The sequence below is a fragment of the Protopterus annectens genome, chromosome 10.part0 (assembly GCF_019279795.1).
Source record: "Protopterus annectens isolate FY-2018-M chromosome 10.part0, PAN1.0, whole genome shotgun sequence".
NCBI lineage: Eukaryota > Metazoa > Chordata > Ceratodontiformes > Protopteridae > Protopterus > Protopterus annectens.
The window spans coordinates 1113056633-1113075012 of record NC_056744.1 but is presented as its reverse complement, the minus strand read 5'-3'; positions in this window follow the sequence as shown (position 1 = coordinate 1113075012).

Here is an 18380-nt window from a genome sequence, read left to right as displayed (position 1 = left end):
AGTGCACACATCCTGGTCTACCTACACCAAATAAATACTGGTAAAGTGCCCCCACTAAAGCGGCACCCTAGGCGGCTGCTTAGTTGGCCTATGCCTAAGGCTGGCTATGACTGTAGTCATGTAGTCTGATGTGATAGGCATCACAAGGTGGGAGCAGATTGTAAGAGGAACACACAAATATGAATGATTCACCGGACAGGCCGCTGATTCTGTACAGTTGAATGCCATGCCGTCTCCTAGTAGGCAGCCATTCCCGACACTGTATTCATGTATTCCAATGTAATAGGCATTACAAGGTGGGAGCACATTGTATGAGGTGCACACAAATATGATTGTGTCACTGGACAGGCCACTGATTCCGTACAGTCGAACGCGATGCCGTCGCCTAATGGGCAGGCAGTCCCGATACTGTAGTCATGTAGTCTGATATAATAGGAATCACAAGGTAATATTGTGGTCCTTGCTCACACCCAGGGGTGTGAGTGACAGATGCAAGCACCAATGCTGGTGCATTTGCAAGTGTGAGAGTGAGCGGGTGTGGCTACTAGTATGCGAGTATTGCACTGGTTAAGCAATGTAGAGGCTAACCCAGCATAAGAGGCTGTAACCAGAGGTCAGCAGTGCCTAACACTGCGCAAACCCACGCACACCCGCTCCCAACTGTTTTAAGGTGCCTTACTCCCTCTGTATCCAATGGGCTTGTTCTGCCCTGCAACCACCTAAACATCCTTTGCAAGGGTCGGAACCAGGACCCTGAGCACACAGGTAATGTGTATTACCAATACGCTATGGCAGATATACAGACAATAGACAGTACCACAAACATATCATACAGCACAGTCATTCAACAGAATAGGAATGTATCCCATCATGTAGATGTACATGTGAGTGTTTATGTCCAGCATATAGGTACACATATATATATATATATATATATATATATATATATATATATATATATATATATATATATATATATGTATATATATAGATCGATAGAGATGTGTCAGGAACATACCATGTGGCAAATAAGCATTACAAACGAATGAAATGGGAAACACCAATGATGCCCGTATTATGTAGTGGTGTTGCTCTATGTGATCACAAGACTCCCTCAGACAGACATGTGTCAGTCATACACGCAAATAGTTGTACATTGGCTGTATACATCACTCTGTGCATGTAATGGACATTAACACAACAGTACCTGTCCAGTCATTATGTGTGAACAGTGCTCTTGCAAAGTGCTGTGTGCAACATCATCATCATGATAAAGGTAAATGGGGTAACCATAGAGGGACCAGTAGTGTTTTGTGTACAATGGGATCCTCCTCCTCACGTGTACCTGGACCATGTAGGAGTGATATGCATACCAGTATCGTGCACCTGAGGGACAGGGGTGAGGATATCAGTAGTATGTTATGATGCATATTACAAGGGTTTTGTGTGTCCAGTGGGCACATGTGTGTAATGGACAGCTATGTATAGGGCAGATGGTGTCCTAGGAACCGAATGGCCTTATGTGTCCATAGGTGAGGGTCAGATGTTGGGGAAGGAGTGTAGGCATGGCTGTGGAGGATAGGTAGGATCACAGAAAAGACAGCATACAGGGTTGGTATATGACACATGTGGGGGGGGTACACCCTGGACGGGGATGGGTCTTCGGCATTCAAACGCCCATGGGAACAGTGCGGCGGAGGTCCCCAGCCATGGGCAACTGCCACTGCACCTACACAGCTGCAAAGGAGGCAGTGCTGGGGGCTGTCCAGGAGGGGCAGCACCACCCTGTAAATATGACACTCTGCCCTTGAACTGGCGTATCTGGCTTTGTAACCCCTTAGGGAGCCACCAATGCAACACATCCGGGACCGCACGACAGCAGATATGTACCTGTCTGCTCCCGCTCCCAAGGGGGACATGTAACATCCTCAGTGGTGGTACCACCTGAAGGTGGTGCAGAGCCAACAGAGGTTGATGTCTATGGCTGGGCCCCAGGTGTGCTAGTGCCTGGTGCCATGGTCAGCTGAAGTGGGACAGGAGATTCTGCCGGGACCTCCCAATCCATTCAGCCTATGGTGTTGCATTTTAAACCCACATATAGCTTAGTGATAGACAACAGCATACAGGATTACCTACGACAGTATGCACAGATGTCACCAGCAACCCAACACAACAGATGGTATACATTTGCAGAGGGAGCAAAACACATGCATATATATACCACATGCCAACCATACAATGTGTAGTAGACATGTGACCGCAGCTATGAACAGTTGCCCATCATTGGCTTGTCACTGTGAATCCCACACAGTGTCAGTCATACCACTGTCTCATATGACACATGTCCAGTCAGGGATGCAATGGCAGTAACACATCCCTCTCATCATGTACTGCCTGCAATCCTCACAACATGCTTCTGCTGTGCACAGATGTGTGTTCATTGTGTAACACAGGAAACAAATGGTTGCACACACTGACCAGTTCACAGATGTCCCTACAGATGGGGGTCCCTCATGAACAGAGTACTGTCATGTCTGTATTATAACATGCAGAATAGCCATTACCACACACATGTTAAACAGGCGGTAGTCTCAATGCAGCATAGCTGCACTTACATGCTGTAGTCATGTGTGGCACATCACCCTCCTGTCTTTAGGCTGTTTCCCACTGTGGAAAATGATTGCAGTACATCCAGATATCATCTGTGATGCCATGCCAAAACACCACATCCAGGTACCACTCACAGCGACTGTCATGGCCAGATAATAACATGTTTCCCTAGATAGTGTACTGTGTTTATCATGCGGATGGCTATGGGAACACCATCACAGCTGTACCACATGCAATCAGCTACAGGAGGACTGCAATAGGTACAGAGGCCATCACCTGACCATTTCCATCTCTTACAATACACATGCTGCTGCTTTGCAGGTGTACACCTTCACATCCACCAGAGAGTGTCTGGGCAGGACAGGCAATGTACACCTGGGAAGGGCTTGGAGATTTAACCATAAGCATCATTTGCCACATGCCGAATAGTACAGGGGCAAACCCCTGACTACTCATTACTATTACATGTGCATGACGTTACTACATGTGCCACAAAGGTGACATGTTGCTGTGCTGTAAGAACATGTGTGTAGTTGAGTGAATGCCATCTGCAACAGATATAGTAGACATACATTAGCTGTGGCACACATGTCAGTCCATGTGAACAGATGCCATTGTCACCACAACCACACTCTCTAATGGACACGCATTGACACCTTTTCCAGGGCCACAAATACACAACGTAATTACTTAGTGTGCCACACTGCAGTAATGCACAGGACCACATGCACCACAGGGGATATCTGGAGGTTCTATGGGCTAGGGCATGTGAAAGTGCTTGACAATGCTGGTATGCCAAAGAGGTTTATACTGGGAGTGACTGTCGTTTGGAGCATCACAACTCACATGCAGACACAGGGTGCCAGTACTGGCATGCAGGTATGCATTGCTCCATGGGTGTGTAGTGTTTGGCTGTGCAAGATGGCTGTACAAGGCTGGGTGAGGGGTATTCCTTGCCATCATGTCACCCTATAATAGTGTGCAGTGTAGGGGTGTAGTGTCTGCAATGTCCCACACAGATGGGTACTGCATTATCTGGCCTGACATCCTGTTTACCAATGTGTAGAGCCATAGCTTTGCAATGCATGCCATATCTGTGTTTGGTAGTCCTTCCCATGGACATTGCCTGGGATATGTATGTCCCACAATACTGTACAGTGACATGTGCAGGTGTACCTGGATTGACAGACACATGTAGAGTACACAGCCTGTTATACCCTGATATGCCACTACTGGCCTGGTGTGGCGAAACCTGTTTATAGTGAGCAGGTCAGCCCTGCACCTGCATGGATAGTATGATACAGGTATTCCGTGGTGTCAGTGGCATGGGTCCATACAGGGCACATGTGTACAGCATTGTCTGGCCTTAGTGGATCACATTTGATGGCACCACATATGTTGCAGGCATTCAGTGTGGAACATAGTGAAGGCACAATGTCCGCATATATGTGCCTATTGTACCGCTGTACAGGGTGCCATGTCCTCTGCAGGCCACTGCATTCACACCATGCCTACTATCTGTCTTCAATGTGCATGTTACTAGCAACATAGTGGGATATCCTAAGCAAGGTTGTTTGTGCATGGCACATGGGTGCGGGGCATATACCGGGTACTAGTAGGGCTGCATACTTAGTTCACCAGGCCTTTTGCCAGATGTATGGGTATGACTTGCCAACACAGTGCCATGGCTGACTGACATCTGTACTCCTTGTGAGGTGGCCAATATATCATAAGATGGATACCATATAGGAAAACTACAAAACCCTTTCCCAAACATGTCCAATGGTAAGACAATCACGGCCACCTCTACACAGGCTCTGACAGACAAACACACACTTGCCATGCTCTGTATACAAACCCTTACCGTATTACACTGCAGCAACACACATTTAGGGCACACACTATGGTGAATACTACAAAGCACTGTACTTGTCTCACGCAGACACACACACACACACACACACACACACACACACACACACACACACACACACACACTTGGCATGTCTGGGATTAGAAAACCAATCTAACTACTTTACTACACTACAGCATTACGCAGTTACAGAAAGCACTACCAAGATTATTGGGACACAGCACTCCCAGAGGTGTATTTGTAGATGGATGACATCATCGGCTTTGCTAACGGTGAGTATAAGAAATGCATGAAATGTGAGCAGTGTAAAAGCATTACTCAGTCCTCAGGCAAAGGGACACAAAGACACACACACACACACACACACACACACACACACACACACACACACACACACACACACACACACACACACACACACATATGGCAAGTGTGGAACTAGAACACAGACCTAACTACTTTATTACACTACAGCATTACGCATTTACAGAATGTGCTACTGTGATTACTGGGACACAGCATTCCCAGAGGTGTATTTGTAGATGGGTGACATCATCGGCCTTGCTAATGGCGGGTATAAGAAATGTATGAAGTATGAGCAGTCTAAAAGCATTACTCAGTCCTCAGGCAAATGGGGACACACGCAAACATACGGCAAGTGTGGAACTAGAACACCGACCTAACTACTTTATTACACTACAGCATTACGCAGTTACAGAACACGCTACCAATATTACTGGGACACAGCACTCCCAGAGGTGTATTTGTAGATGTGTGACATCATCAGCCTTGCTAACGGTGGGTATAAGAAATGTATGGAGTGTGAGCAGTCTAAAAGCAATTTACAGTCCTCTGGCAAATGGGGACAGACATACACACACACACACACACACACACACACACACACACACACACACGCCAGTGGCGGGAACAGAACACCTGTGTATCTATTACAATACTACATACTTATGAATCGTGCCACACAGACTACACATTTCAAAGCTGTCATTATGACCTTCTGAGAATGTGGACATCAACAGGGATGTGGACAGTTAAGATGTACATACCTGTGAACATGTGTGTTTAAAGTAGGAATCCATCCTGACCTGGAGTATGCCTTTCTGTGGAATGGACTACTACCACTATACAGGGTTACAATGGCCATGCCCATACACAGAGGCACATAAACGACAGAAGGTGTCACTGGGCATGCTCACACACTTAGTAGCACAGGGCTGTTAGGAATGCACTATGTGTCTATCTACACAAGGATATACTGGGCATGCTCATACACTTAGTAGCACAGGGGGCATGCTCGCACACTTAGTAGCACAGGGCTGGTCGGAATGCACTACTATGTGCCCATCTACACAAGGATATACTGGGCATGCTCATACTGCTAGTAGCACAGGGCTGACTGGGATGCACTCTGATGCTAAACACGGAAGGCCACAGTGGCCATGATATTACAGGTAGATGTAAAGAATAGATTGTAATGGGCTCTTGTGTTAGTAGTTGTCATTGTTAGCAGGTAGATGTAAAGAACAGATTGTAATGGGCTCTGGTGTTAATAGTTGTCATTGTTAGCAGGAACGCTGCTCTACATATATTTGACACCAGTCATTTACACAACATCTGCTGTCATTCTAGGATAACATGGCTGACAGTAGGCAGGCCTTTGTCGCATATCACATGCATCCATGATTCAAGGAGTGGGGATATTACCCAAGTTGCATCCGCCCACACAGTGCCATTCCAAGGTAAATGTCCTAAACACAGGTTAACTCCCATACACCTACAGGACAACTGTATTGTTTTCTTATGCTAACCAGTGCTAAATGTGTAGCGTCCATATTCACAGCTGGTCACTGTAGATCCAAAAATGGGGAGTACTGACATCTGTGCAGTGAGGAACACCTGGCTGATGGCTCTGTAGTGCACAATACCACTACCACCATATACCTCAGAACCTAGCACTACCACCATATACCTCAGAACTAGACATGTGGGCCATAACACAGGTACGGACCGCTCCAGGTGGTGTCCCCACATAAATAAAGACCACTCACATGTACTGTCCGGTCCCCCAATGAAAGGTATCACAGATGAGTCATGTGCAGGACACAGTGTCACATGCTGCATTCTAGGATGTAAACCTCAGACACCACCATGCCCTTGGACCACCAACATGCATCCATACATGTTGTATGACATAGAAGAGTACACCACCATGTGACTCTTGACCTGTGTACTGTACCAAGCTTTACATCAACTGTAGAGAGTACACATGTACTGACACAGTTGCATCATGTGTTATGCAATGCAATGATACCACTGTCTGTAACCAGGTCAGCTGTGCACATACCAGGGGCCCTCGGTACTTTCCACCATTAGCAGATGACTGTTGCTGTACACCAGTACACACCCTTATGTATGGATATAACATACATGTAAACACTAGAGGCCAGCATGAGCAGTCAGGTAGTTATATAAGAAACTGAGAAATAACTATGAAACAAAACAAAATAGGTTTATTTTCAAACTGGTTTTGGCTAAACAGCCTTCTTCAGTAAAACATAGCATATTTCTCAGTTTCTTATATAAGTACCTGACTGCTCATGCTGGCCTCTAGTGTTTACCTGCATATTGGTTTGGCCGTGCATACCGTACTTGCGAGGAGTGGAGTTAGTTCATTATAACATACATGTACCTGCCCTGGGTATGTACATGCCACACACACACACACACACACACACACACACACACACACACACACACACACACACACACACACACACACACACACACAACATACATGTAAATGACATAGCTGTTGTTGTCCTTTGTGCAAACAGGTGGCTACAGCCATTACACACATGCACATGGAATGTAGGTCCATGGCTGCTGAATACAAACAGTACATAAGGTGTGGTATCAACGTTGACAGAGGTAACATTCCCTGTGTACCGGTCACCCATTACACCCATCATATCATACAACAGTCCAAGTGTCATATATGTCATTACACATGTCCACCAATTGCAATGCCTACAAACATGCTCAAATGTCAGGACTCTAGGACCTACACACCTGTACATGTAGTGTTGTGCATTCAGATAACATTGTTGTGCAGTTGCTGATGTATGCAGGTAACGTGTATCCTAGTACATCATGCAGTTGCAATGCAGCCTCAACATTGCCAGCTGTATATGGTGATATGCTGAATGTACAGAAAGATGTACCTCAGGTATGGATAGATGTGTGGAAATAACTAGGTCATGGGGCATCTTTGCAGATGGATGTTTGCTGTGTACAGCTCACAGGTGTGTCACAAGCGGTCCTATAATAACCTGTGTAACAGGTAAGCAATGGTTTTGTTAATTGAAGGACATAACACACAACTTACACAGTGGTCAGGGTGACAGCGAAGGTAAATCACTTGACACCTGTTAATAGTTAAGAGGTCCTGTGTGCATATATCAGCACTGTTGCCACAGGAAGCATCAGTACAGTTAGTAATGCATGCAATACTGCTGTACATCTGTCATACATAACATGAGCTAGGCAGGTCTGAGATTTACAGTACTGGCATGTGTGGTTGGTGTGTGTCCATATATGTCACATATTGTGGTGAATACATCTCAATTGTTATTCACTCTCCTGTACACTAGTGTACACAACTGCACAGACTGCAATGTAGAAAGCAGGACATAGGCGGGGGCTTGTATCTCACACATGTGAGGTATCTGTATGTGCATGACATAGGTGTATTAAATACTGTATGCCGCAGTGTGTGTATGTAGGGCTAACTGGTCCCTGGGGTGAGGATGTATGTTACCATACTGAACTGATAAGACCCCTCCCCCCATACAGGTGATGCATTCAACTATCCGTGTTGATGTCCCTGATCTTAGGCTGTACTGACTACCTGTACATGTGTATTCTCTGTGCACAGTGCACAGTACTGTAATGATGATTTGCACATAGGCAGGGGTCCTCACCTCACCAGTAGCAACTGTGTGCGAGTGTGTGTTACTGTGTTGGTGAATCCGTGAGTGTGTGGGTGTGTTACAGTGTCACTGAATACATGTGTGTCAATACCTGGGTGTATGGATGCGGTTGTGTGTTGGCATCCTGTCATGGGAACACATATTACTGATTCCCAATGAGGCATCACACTTCCCACTGGCGTCTACCCTTGTAATCAGCTAGATCACTCTTTTACCTCACCACTCCATGTACCTGTACCTGTGATGTCACCCTTTATGGATGTCACGTCTGTGGCCACAGTAGCTTAATACACAGCTATCATGCTCTTGTATCAGTAGACATGTTTGTAACGTGGAACATTCTCACTGGTATGTGGCAGCTACATGGTGCATGCTGGTATATTCATACATACCTGTGAGTATAGATGTGATTATACTACAACAAAGCTTCATTTTTCTAAAAGTGATTTTACTGCAACTAAGCTATGCTTTTCATAGTTGGTGCACTGTTTCCATTTGTTTTGGATACCTGTGAGTAGTCCACACTGACATACGGGACTCTAACTGCAAACATTGACATCCACCGGCACGTGCAAGTAGACCTGAAGAAGGACAGCAGAACATCATGACCAACATGCAGTTACTGTTGTTACACAAGACACATACTGTTAACAGTATGAAATGCATTGTACACCTGTAGTACATGGTATATCTGCTACCTGTCAACAGTACTCAACAATTGTAAACTACACCTATCTTCCTAGTCTGTTCACCCTGTGCATCAGACCATATGAGCATGTCCCTGCACTGATGTTGTGGATGTCAGGGATGCGGCACAGGCATCATCATATGCACAGGGTGATAATGTTTGCCAGAGGCCTAGGCTGTACCATTGGATGACACCATGTGTGTGGGTTTGGGCCTTTGATCTAATTGGACGTGTGTGGATGTTATGCATGTGTGTGTTGAGGTGCCCTACATATGTTTCCAGTGTGTGCGTGTATGTATGCACACAGTTCTGCCATGTGTCTGGCCTACACAGAGGTATTATTGACAGCTGCAGAATGTACAGGTGAGGTTTTAAGTTCACGGTGTCCGGCCACGGACATGTGACATGTGCCTGCCAGGGGTTGCACGGACACTACCAGGCAAAGGTGCAGATTGGGTACTGTCTGATGTCACTTGTCCACTGGAACCATGTCCCTGTTGGGATCGTCCCGAGCCACGTGCACATGGCCTGCTGTGTCATGGTGTGGACAGCACAGCACCAGATGCACTGCTGCTGCTACCGCCACTATGGGAGCGGACATGTGAGGTAGCTCGTACACGTAGACCTGACACAGGTCATGTAGCAGGCCTACATCTATGTGTCTGACACCTCACTCCTACCCGATGTTCCAACACAGACAGCTCACACTCGTGGATTGTTATGCCAAGGTCAAGGACTCCAACCATGTCACCCAACTGTCTATCCAAAGCTTCAGCAATCTGCTGTTGAGCATTTATCATTGCCTGGATGTTGCTGTTTAAAGAACGGACAATAGCCCTTTGTAGCTTCTGATCTTTACTGTTGCGCTGTTCAGCACATGCCTGTGCCTCCATTACAGCCTAAAACATGCGTCTGGTGACACCAGCTGCTGCGCTCTGTCTTGCAGGAGCATGTTGGCCAGAGGTCCTCCTACGAGCAGCACTGGCCACGTGCCTGTGTGGGGCACCACCAGTCATTTGGCTGACACCATAATGTGCAGGCACACCTTCCATAGCCCCCGCACTTTCCTGTTCCAAGCTACCACGTGCCAATTGTCCTTCCTCTATGGCCATTGGTGATGGGGTATGTGCAGGCATGGGATCTGTGTGCAGGGATGAGAGGGATATGGAATGGCAACCAATGGCACAGTTTCAGCCCCTGACAACTCTGCCTGTGACTCAATCATATGTTCATCATCACTGCTAGAGTCTGTGGGGACACTAACATCAGATGTACCGCAGGAGGGCAATGCATCTACATCACCTGTGAGGGCAGACAAGAACTGTACATTACAATCTATACAATAGACACACACACAGACACACACGCATGTGATATGACAGAAGGCATGCAACCTGCATGTGATACGGCAGACGGCATGCAGCACTGACAATAATAGTGGTAGTTATCATACATCCCTGGGTTGCACACAATAGCATGCATGTGTCATAGCAGACTGCATGCAAATTACACAATCATAGTAGTAGTTAGCATACATCCCTGTGTTACACAATGTAGACCAGCACAGGTTAACAGTACACCTGCCTGATGTGTGGCATATGACCTTGACAATCACATGTATTATGACATGTGATCTGCTGATGAGTGCAATGACATGCATACATGTTTAACACAATGGTGTCCTGTCAAATATACAGAGGGGCAATGGTGTCCCAATGCAGTGTTGTCTGTCCACCCTACAGATATACTGCACATTTAGCTGATGTGCATGGCCATTGCAGGGAATCATGAGGCATCTCTATTGCTATACAGTGTGAGTTACAGACAGAGTTCATAGCCATGATTGTGTTCAGATACAATACATATATACTGTGGAATGTGACCCACATCACTGAGGTGTATACACACTAAACCATGATGTGGAAGTTGTGACACAGGTCACTGGTGGATATATGGATGATACCCCTGCACATCTGCTGCCATATTGCTGCTGCCTGGCAACTATGGCCAGACATGGCAAACACATCTGTACACCATGTCCCACATGACATCTGTGTGCCACACACGCACACACACACACACACACACACACACACACACACACACACACACACACACACACACACACACACACACACACACACACGAGGAGCATGTATGACACTGATGTCTGACACCAGCAAGGGGAATGTACTGTATCTGTGGGCTGATGTGGATACTGTATAGTGTTCCACATCTACAGTATGACCATTATACAAATGCCATAGTTGAACCATGTGTAGCCCATGTACGACAGGGTGTACACACAAGCACATCATGTCTACTGTGTGTGTTGCTCCATGTCTCTGGTCATCCTCCATGGCCATGAGTGTACATGTGTTGGCCAAATTATTGTGACGGGCATCTATTTCACGTCCCATATGACATATATGCTCCCCTGATGACAGGGTTGTGCAGATAAAGGGTGGTATGTGGGATATGTTTTCAGGTTAGGTAGGCAGTGTTGCAGCCAGGCCACTAGATGTCATGGACATGTCAAGATAGCACATCACATTGTGTGACATTCATAGCAGGGCTATGATCCACACCAGTGAATCCTGTGGGCTGGCTATACTCCTGCCTACTGTGTAGTACTGTTTGTATTCACCACATGTGTAGTTCTGATCTGTAGTACATGTTCCTAAAGTTAACAGCACCTCCACCATTGCATGAACAGCTGTCCACACATCTGGCAATGACAGTTTGTGAGGATTCATGTTGTTGAGATGATTCACATAGTTTGCAAGTGTTGCACATGGGTAGTCATTGTGATGCATTGCAGGTCCGACCTGTATATTGTGACAGGACCATACATTATGTGTACATGTTGTAAATGGCCACATGGCAGATAGATTTGTGCATTACAATTCCTGATAAATAATAACAGTCTCACCTGCAATGGGCTGCTGTCACAGCGGAACACCAGAGGCACCTAAATAGGAGTAACACGGCAGTATGATCATAATCCACACCTGTATAATGGCTACAGAGTCCAATGTGCATAAAACATACACCAGTACATTAGACTATACTATGGTGTATGCACATGTGTGCATTCACAGAGTAGCATACTATAGTATGCGGCATGTGTGTATACATGCCTTGCATATGATGTTACATTACATATTGTACAGTGACACATGCAACTATATGGAATATAGTTGTAATAGGTGCAGTACTGACTAACCAGGCAACTCCAGGCTCAGTGGTTGAGAGACACCCACCTCCACAATATAATAAGGCTTGTGGATGTGGTTCTGCAGGTGTCCCCAGGTTGGCCAGTAGCTCCTCGATACGTGTGAGTGGGGGCTGGGTTGGTGGTCCACCACCTGTTGCACCTTGTTCCCTGGTGATTTCATTCACATGCTGTTTCGCCCATCTAATGAGCTCTGTACAGTGTCTGCACATCTGCTGGCATGTGCAGTTGTGGCCACCAACATCATTAACCCTCCTGCAAAGTTTCATCCACAGGGCATCCAGCTGCTGTGCATCCTGTGGCACATGGCTGAACAGGATATCATGATTGTCGAGTAGGTATGGGATGCAAATCATAATTGCACAGTGGCCCAACCTTGGACATGTTATCCTCAGTAATACACCCATACATATGGCTACAGTTACAATATATCAACATATACTATCCCCTGTTATAGCACATACTTGTTGGACCAGCCCTGCCACTGACAGCGGCTGGTGAGGAGTATTTCTGTTCAAAGTCCTTATATAGCATCCCTTGTGGTGTATGCGGTGTTTGCCTTGTGACCTACAGCAGTACACACAAATACTACAACTGCTGTATACGGGAGACCTACAGAATTCCAAAACCACAGTGTTCCGATGCACACAGTGATGGGAACAGACTCCCATACCCCACAATACCAACATCGACAGTATCTCACGAAGGTAACACGAAAATGGAACACACATATGCACACACAGACACACTGCTACCCAACAAATCCAAACACACCATCCTACATTACGTATGAGCAGGTGGCCAAGCCCCCTACACCCCCTGTGTAGGTGTCTGCACCCCCCCCCCCACATCCCCCTACTTTAATATCTACCTCCTAGATCGTGCAAACAGACGCACAAAGCAAACCCATACCCACACATTACACTCCCCCAAGAACACACACCACACCCAGAACAAACACTTACACACACGACAGCCCTATGAAACACACTTACACACAGTAACCTACCTGAACCGCAACACCAGAAGCACTGACTAACTGTCCCTTAACATCATGATTTTACACCTTGCACATCTGGTGTTTCGGTACTGTGTTCTTTTGGACCTAAAGCCTCGGGATTATGAGCATCGGTATGTAAAGCAGTCGGTATGTGGTAGTTATCCCATTTATATGTACCTCCATGGTTATGTAGATGTTGTTAACCTATCTATATATCTACATATATATGTATATCCCCATATAGCGACATATATCTCTCTCTCTCCCTCTCTCTCTCTCTCTCTATATATATATATATATATATATATATATATATATATATATATATGTATATATATATATATAAAACATACGCCTTTCATTTGGTACATGCCGGTTTGTCCTATTTAAACACATTCCTACTTTTTGTGTTTTATCCTGTCAGTAAACATGACTGCCATTGGTACGTCTCAGGTAGCTTAGTGGTATGTTATTGTGATGATTGTGTACATGGTTGCGTGTTCTAATCCTGGCAGTGATATCTTACCTCTCAGAGCAGGCACTGGTAATGCAAGGGTGATTAATGCACATTTCAGTGGTTGTGTATTCCACATGTTTATTATTTTGTGAAGAACTACATATATTTGCAAGCTGTGTTTAAGGTATACTATGTAACATGTAAACATCTGGGAAGATTCCTGTCAGGGATACTCCCCATTATTTGGAACTACATCCCTGATTACATTACACAGAGCCTCTCACTAACACTCCAGGGAATCCTTGCAGAGTGGGTGGGGAACAGTGGCTACACCCCAGGGATCCCGCAATTGGCTCTGCTCCACAGAGGGACAGTTAGTTAATCAATGGGATGGTGACAGCAGACATGTTTTGCCTATGCTTATGAGTGGCCTCGGCATTTGGGCATGTACCTACTTATGTATCTATGAACCTCTACATACAGTATGGACACATGCTGATAGCTTAATTTACTGTTCAGGTATTGACTTACCTTGTGCCAATGGTGGTTGTGTGTATAATAGTTGAGGGCTACCTATGTTGGATGCACACAGTAGACCACCTATACATGACAACTTACAGGTGGTTGTGTGTGTGTGCCATCCATGTTTGCTGTGTGTGCAGGTGGAGAAGGGTGTCAGTCCATGAGTACCTACACTGTCAGTGTGTGTGCTATACATTCCCTATTTGCTAAGGCATAGGCATACTGACATGCCTCCATCTGCCTACTGGGGCTAACAAAGGGTGTTCGTGGTCTGAGTCCCTCTGTGCCTGTGAGTCCCTTGGCAATGGTGGTGGGCTGTGAGGGCCTTCACCATTCTGTCCTTGCTGCAGCTGTTTCCGCAGGATCATATTGTGTAGCATGGTACATACTAAGAAGATGTGGGCACACATGCCTGGAGAGTACTGCAAGGCTCCACCAGATATGTCCAAGCAACGGAACCATGATTTCCGCATCCAAACACATGCTCTATGATGATTCTGGTTTCTGCGTGTGCCTCATTATGGCATTCTTGCATGGTTATGTGTGCATTTCTGATGGGAGTCATCATCCATGGTTCCAGTGCATAGCCAGCATCCCCCACCAGGTGGCCACATGGGATGTCCCCCATGGCAAATACCTGATAGAGCTGTGAGGCATGCCAGATGTGGGAGTCATGATAGCTTCCAGGGCTGCCAGCACACACATCCATGATAATGCCCCGGGCATTGCACATGACCTGGCAGTTGATGGAGGGGAATCCCTTGTGGTTTATGTAGTGCCTACCCTGCTCACTGGATGGTGACTTGATGCGTATGTGCATGCAGTCTATTGCACCCAGTACCTCCGGGTAGTCTGCTACACGGTGGAAGAGACACATATTGCTGGCCAACTCCTCCTGCATTTGGGGGAAGTATATGTGCTCATTGGCATGTGGTAACATGGCATCCAGGAACTGGTGGAGTACACTGGATGCTGATGCCTGTGAGATCCCCATGATATCCCCAGTTGGCCTTTGGAAGGTACCTGTGGCTAGTATTCTCAAGCTTACACATACCTTCATGTCCACTGGGATGGGTTCCCCTCTGTTACTTCTAGCTCTGAGGAGTGGCTGGCACAGCTCAACAAGTTGTTGTATGATGTCCCTGTCCAACTTGTAATGCTCTACTATCTCCAGATCATGTATCCCCTGGTAGGTTACCCTGGGACTGAACACTCTTCTCCTCCACCGGTGCCTGAGATGGTTGTCAGCATCATCCTCCACACCACCATCAGTCTCCAACATATGCTGGTGAAGCAAAGCTATGGCGGCCCCTAACATGTACATATTAAAAGTTCCCCGTCTGTATACACCAATGGTGTAGAGTGTCTGGGAATACACAAGTGTGTGTGTGGGGCTTTCACACCTTATACTATTGTGCAATGGATGATGCTGGTGTAATTGGGTGTGTTTGTGTTATTCCAGCTGCAGGGTATCTTAATTGTTGGTTTTACAGCAGGTACTGCTATTGTGGGGCCTTTGGTGTTGACTTACGCTTGGCTGCTGTGATTCATCTATTGCCCTTTACTTCAATTTTCAACCCAATTCCCCTCCCATTGTCAGGCATGCATCCAGCTGCCACCTTTTTTGTTTTGTACTTTCACAACCCAGGATTGTGTTGGGAAATGTGTTATGTAGCTGATCTACTGCAAGGTTGCTTTGTTCTGCTGTGATAGTTCTCTTTTCTTTGCTGTACGGCACCTCCCCTTGCCTGTTCTGCAGGTAGCTGCTAGCAGCCTTGTTAGCTGTTGTCTATGGCCCACTGTGAGTTCCTAGGTGTTAATTACTCATTTGTACTCCAATTACCATACTGCAGCATTTCCTTATTGTATTCCCGTATCCTTCCTGTTTCAGCTGTGGTGCACGCCGCACACAGCCGTTTACCGGGTTTCGTGCATATTTTCATCCACGTTCACATGAACTTTCGGTTACCTTGTGTGCTCTCAACTAAGCAAAGCTATGGCTACTTCCACACCCCTATCCTGTGGCTTTGCTTAGCAACAGGCAACATGGATTAGCAATGACCCGATGTGCTTATAGCTATGGTGGCGCTCCCCTCTCTTGATGTCAAGGCCACTCCTCAGTGTTGTACCGCTATGTCATGTGATACATCCTTATGCCGGTGGGGCATTTGCAATTCAGTATTGCTTCACTCATTTGCATGGCATTGACTGCTAATTCCTAGTTACCACATGGAACACTGTCATAGACCCTTAGCAACCCTTGCACCATGGTTGTGGTGTAGCATGTGTGCCATTGACTTTTATGGGGATATCATGAACTGTGTTACATTGCAGTTTTATGACATCTAAATATATTTTTCTTGTGATCCCGTTTGTGCACAGATGCATTGCGGTTTTACTTTGTGTTAGTGTGGCCATGACATTAAATGTTATTTTTTATAGGTTGTGCATGCTTTTTTATGTCATTGGCTATACATTTAGCCATTGGCATATATTAACATTATAGTACCTAAGTTTGGTCCGCTTTTATGGCTCCGATTTTATGTTTGACAAAATATAAACTGTTTTTTTTTTTTGGTTTACATTTCTACATGCTTACGCTATGCCTGCACCACTTCATGAATCGTTATATACCTTCATTTGCATGCTACACTGCTGCGCATGGGGTAATTAGCATACATGCACCAGGAGCTGTGCAGCTCTGGCGTACGCTGGTAGTGCACGTGGAAACAGCTGGTACCTGAATCGCTCGGTGGCCATATTTGGTGCTAGATCGCCAACACTACTCCGGCGCCTGGCGCAAGCTTCATGAATCCCAGGGATAGTCTATCTTGCCATATTGCAATTTAATGATATTTCCTTACAATTTTCTAAATAAATGGAAGAGGCCTTTACCTACTCAATAGCCAATGTTCCTCTAATATACTTGGGGATATTTTATCATGTTTAAAAATCTGTTAACATTGTTACTTTCCCTTTTTTGTTTTTGGTGAAAGGGTTGCAGGGGCTGTTTGGGATAATTTTTGTATAATTTATTACATCATTTTAATAAATGGACTTAACCATCCTACTATAATTAATAATTTATTTATATTATTCTAGTATGTTTAATCAGATATATCTTTATTACCAGAAATTAATGTATCTAATAATAAGCACTTTCATTCAGTTTTTATTATCCATGATTGCAAAATTCTAAGACAAGGATTGTACTGATTCATAAAAATAGTTTTTATGTTGTTGATGTATACAGAGATTGCAATGCTTGTATTTTGCTTCTTAATTTACAGTACTACATTCTTTTTTATACAACATAGTTTGATTTGGTTGATGCCTGGAGGTGCTTAGAGACAATTGTTTATGATTTTACCCACCTGGACTTAAAGACAAAGGGCAGGATTCACGAAGGCTTGCACAGAGTGTAAGAGACATGTAAGACTCCATGCAAGCCTCACGATCCAGGAACAGCCCGAAACTCCGTGTAAGAGACCAGCTAAAACGTCTCTTACACGGACTGGGCGTGGATATGCTAAATACCTCACTTGCAGCCAAAAGGCAAGCAAATGAGGTAGAGTAGCGATCCACGAAGCAGAAAGCAGCCCGTGTAAGAGACGTGTTAGCTGCAGAAATGTACTCAGTTGACAACTGAGTACGTTTCTGCAAATAACACAATGGAGCCATGTCAGCTCCAAATAAAGGGTGCATATGAGTCAGGCAGCATGCCAATGGCCAAATATGTGGCCATAGGCAAGGTACCCTGATGCAAATATAAGAAAATATAAATTTTTTTTTCAGCGATCGCCGATGTGTAAACGCAGCGCAATCCCGTGCAAACGGGGTGCGCTATACAAAACATAAAAATGAAGGTTATAAACCCACAAATGTGGGTTTTATGCAATACATGGATTTACAATGCAGGGATCAGGAGACCTAAAACAAGATGGCCACAGTGTAGTGGTTGCTAAGGGGGGAAGCCAAGTGTAAG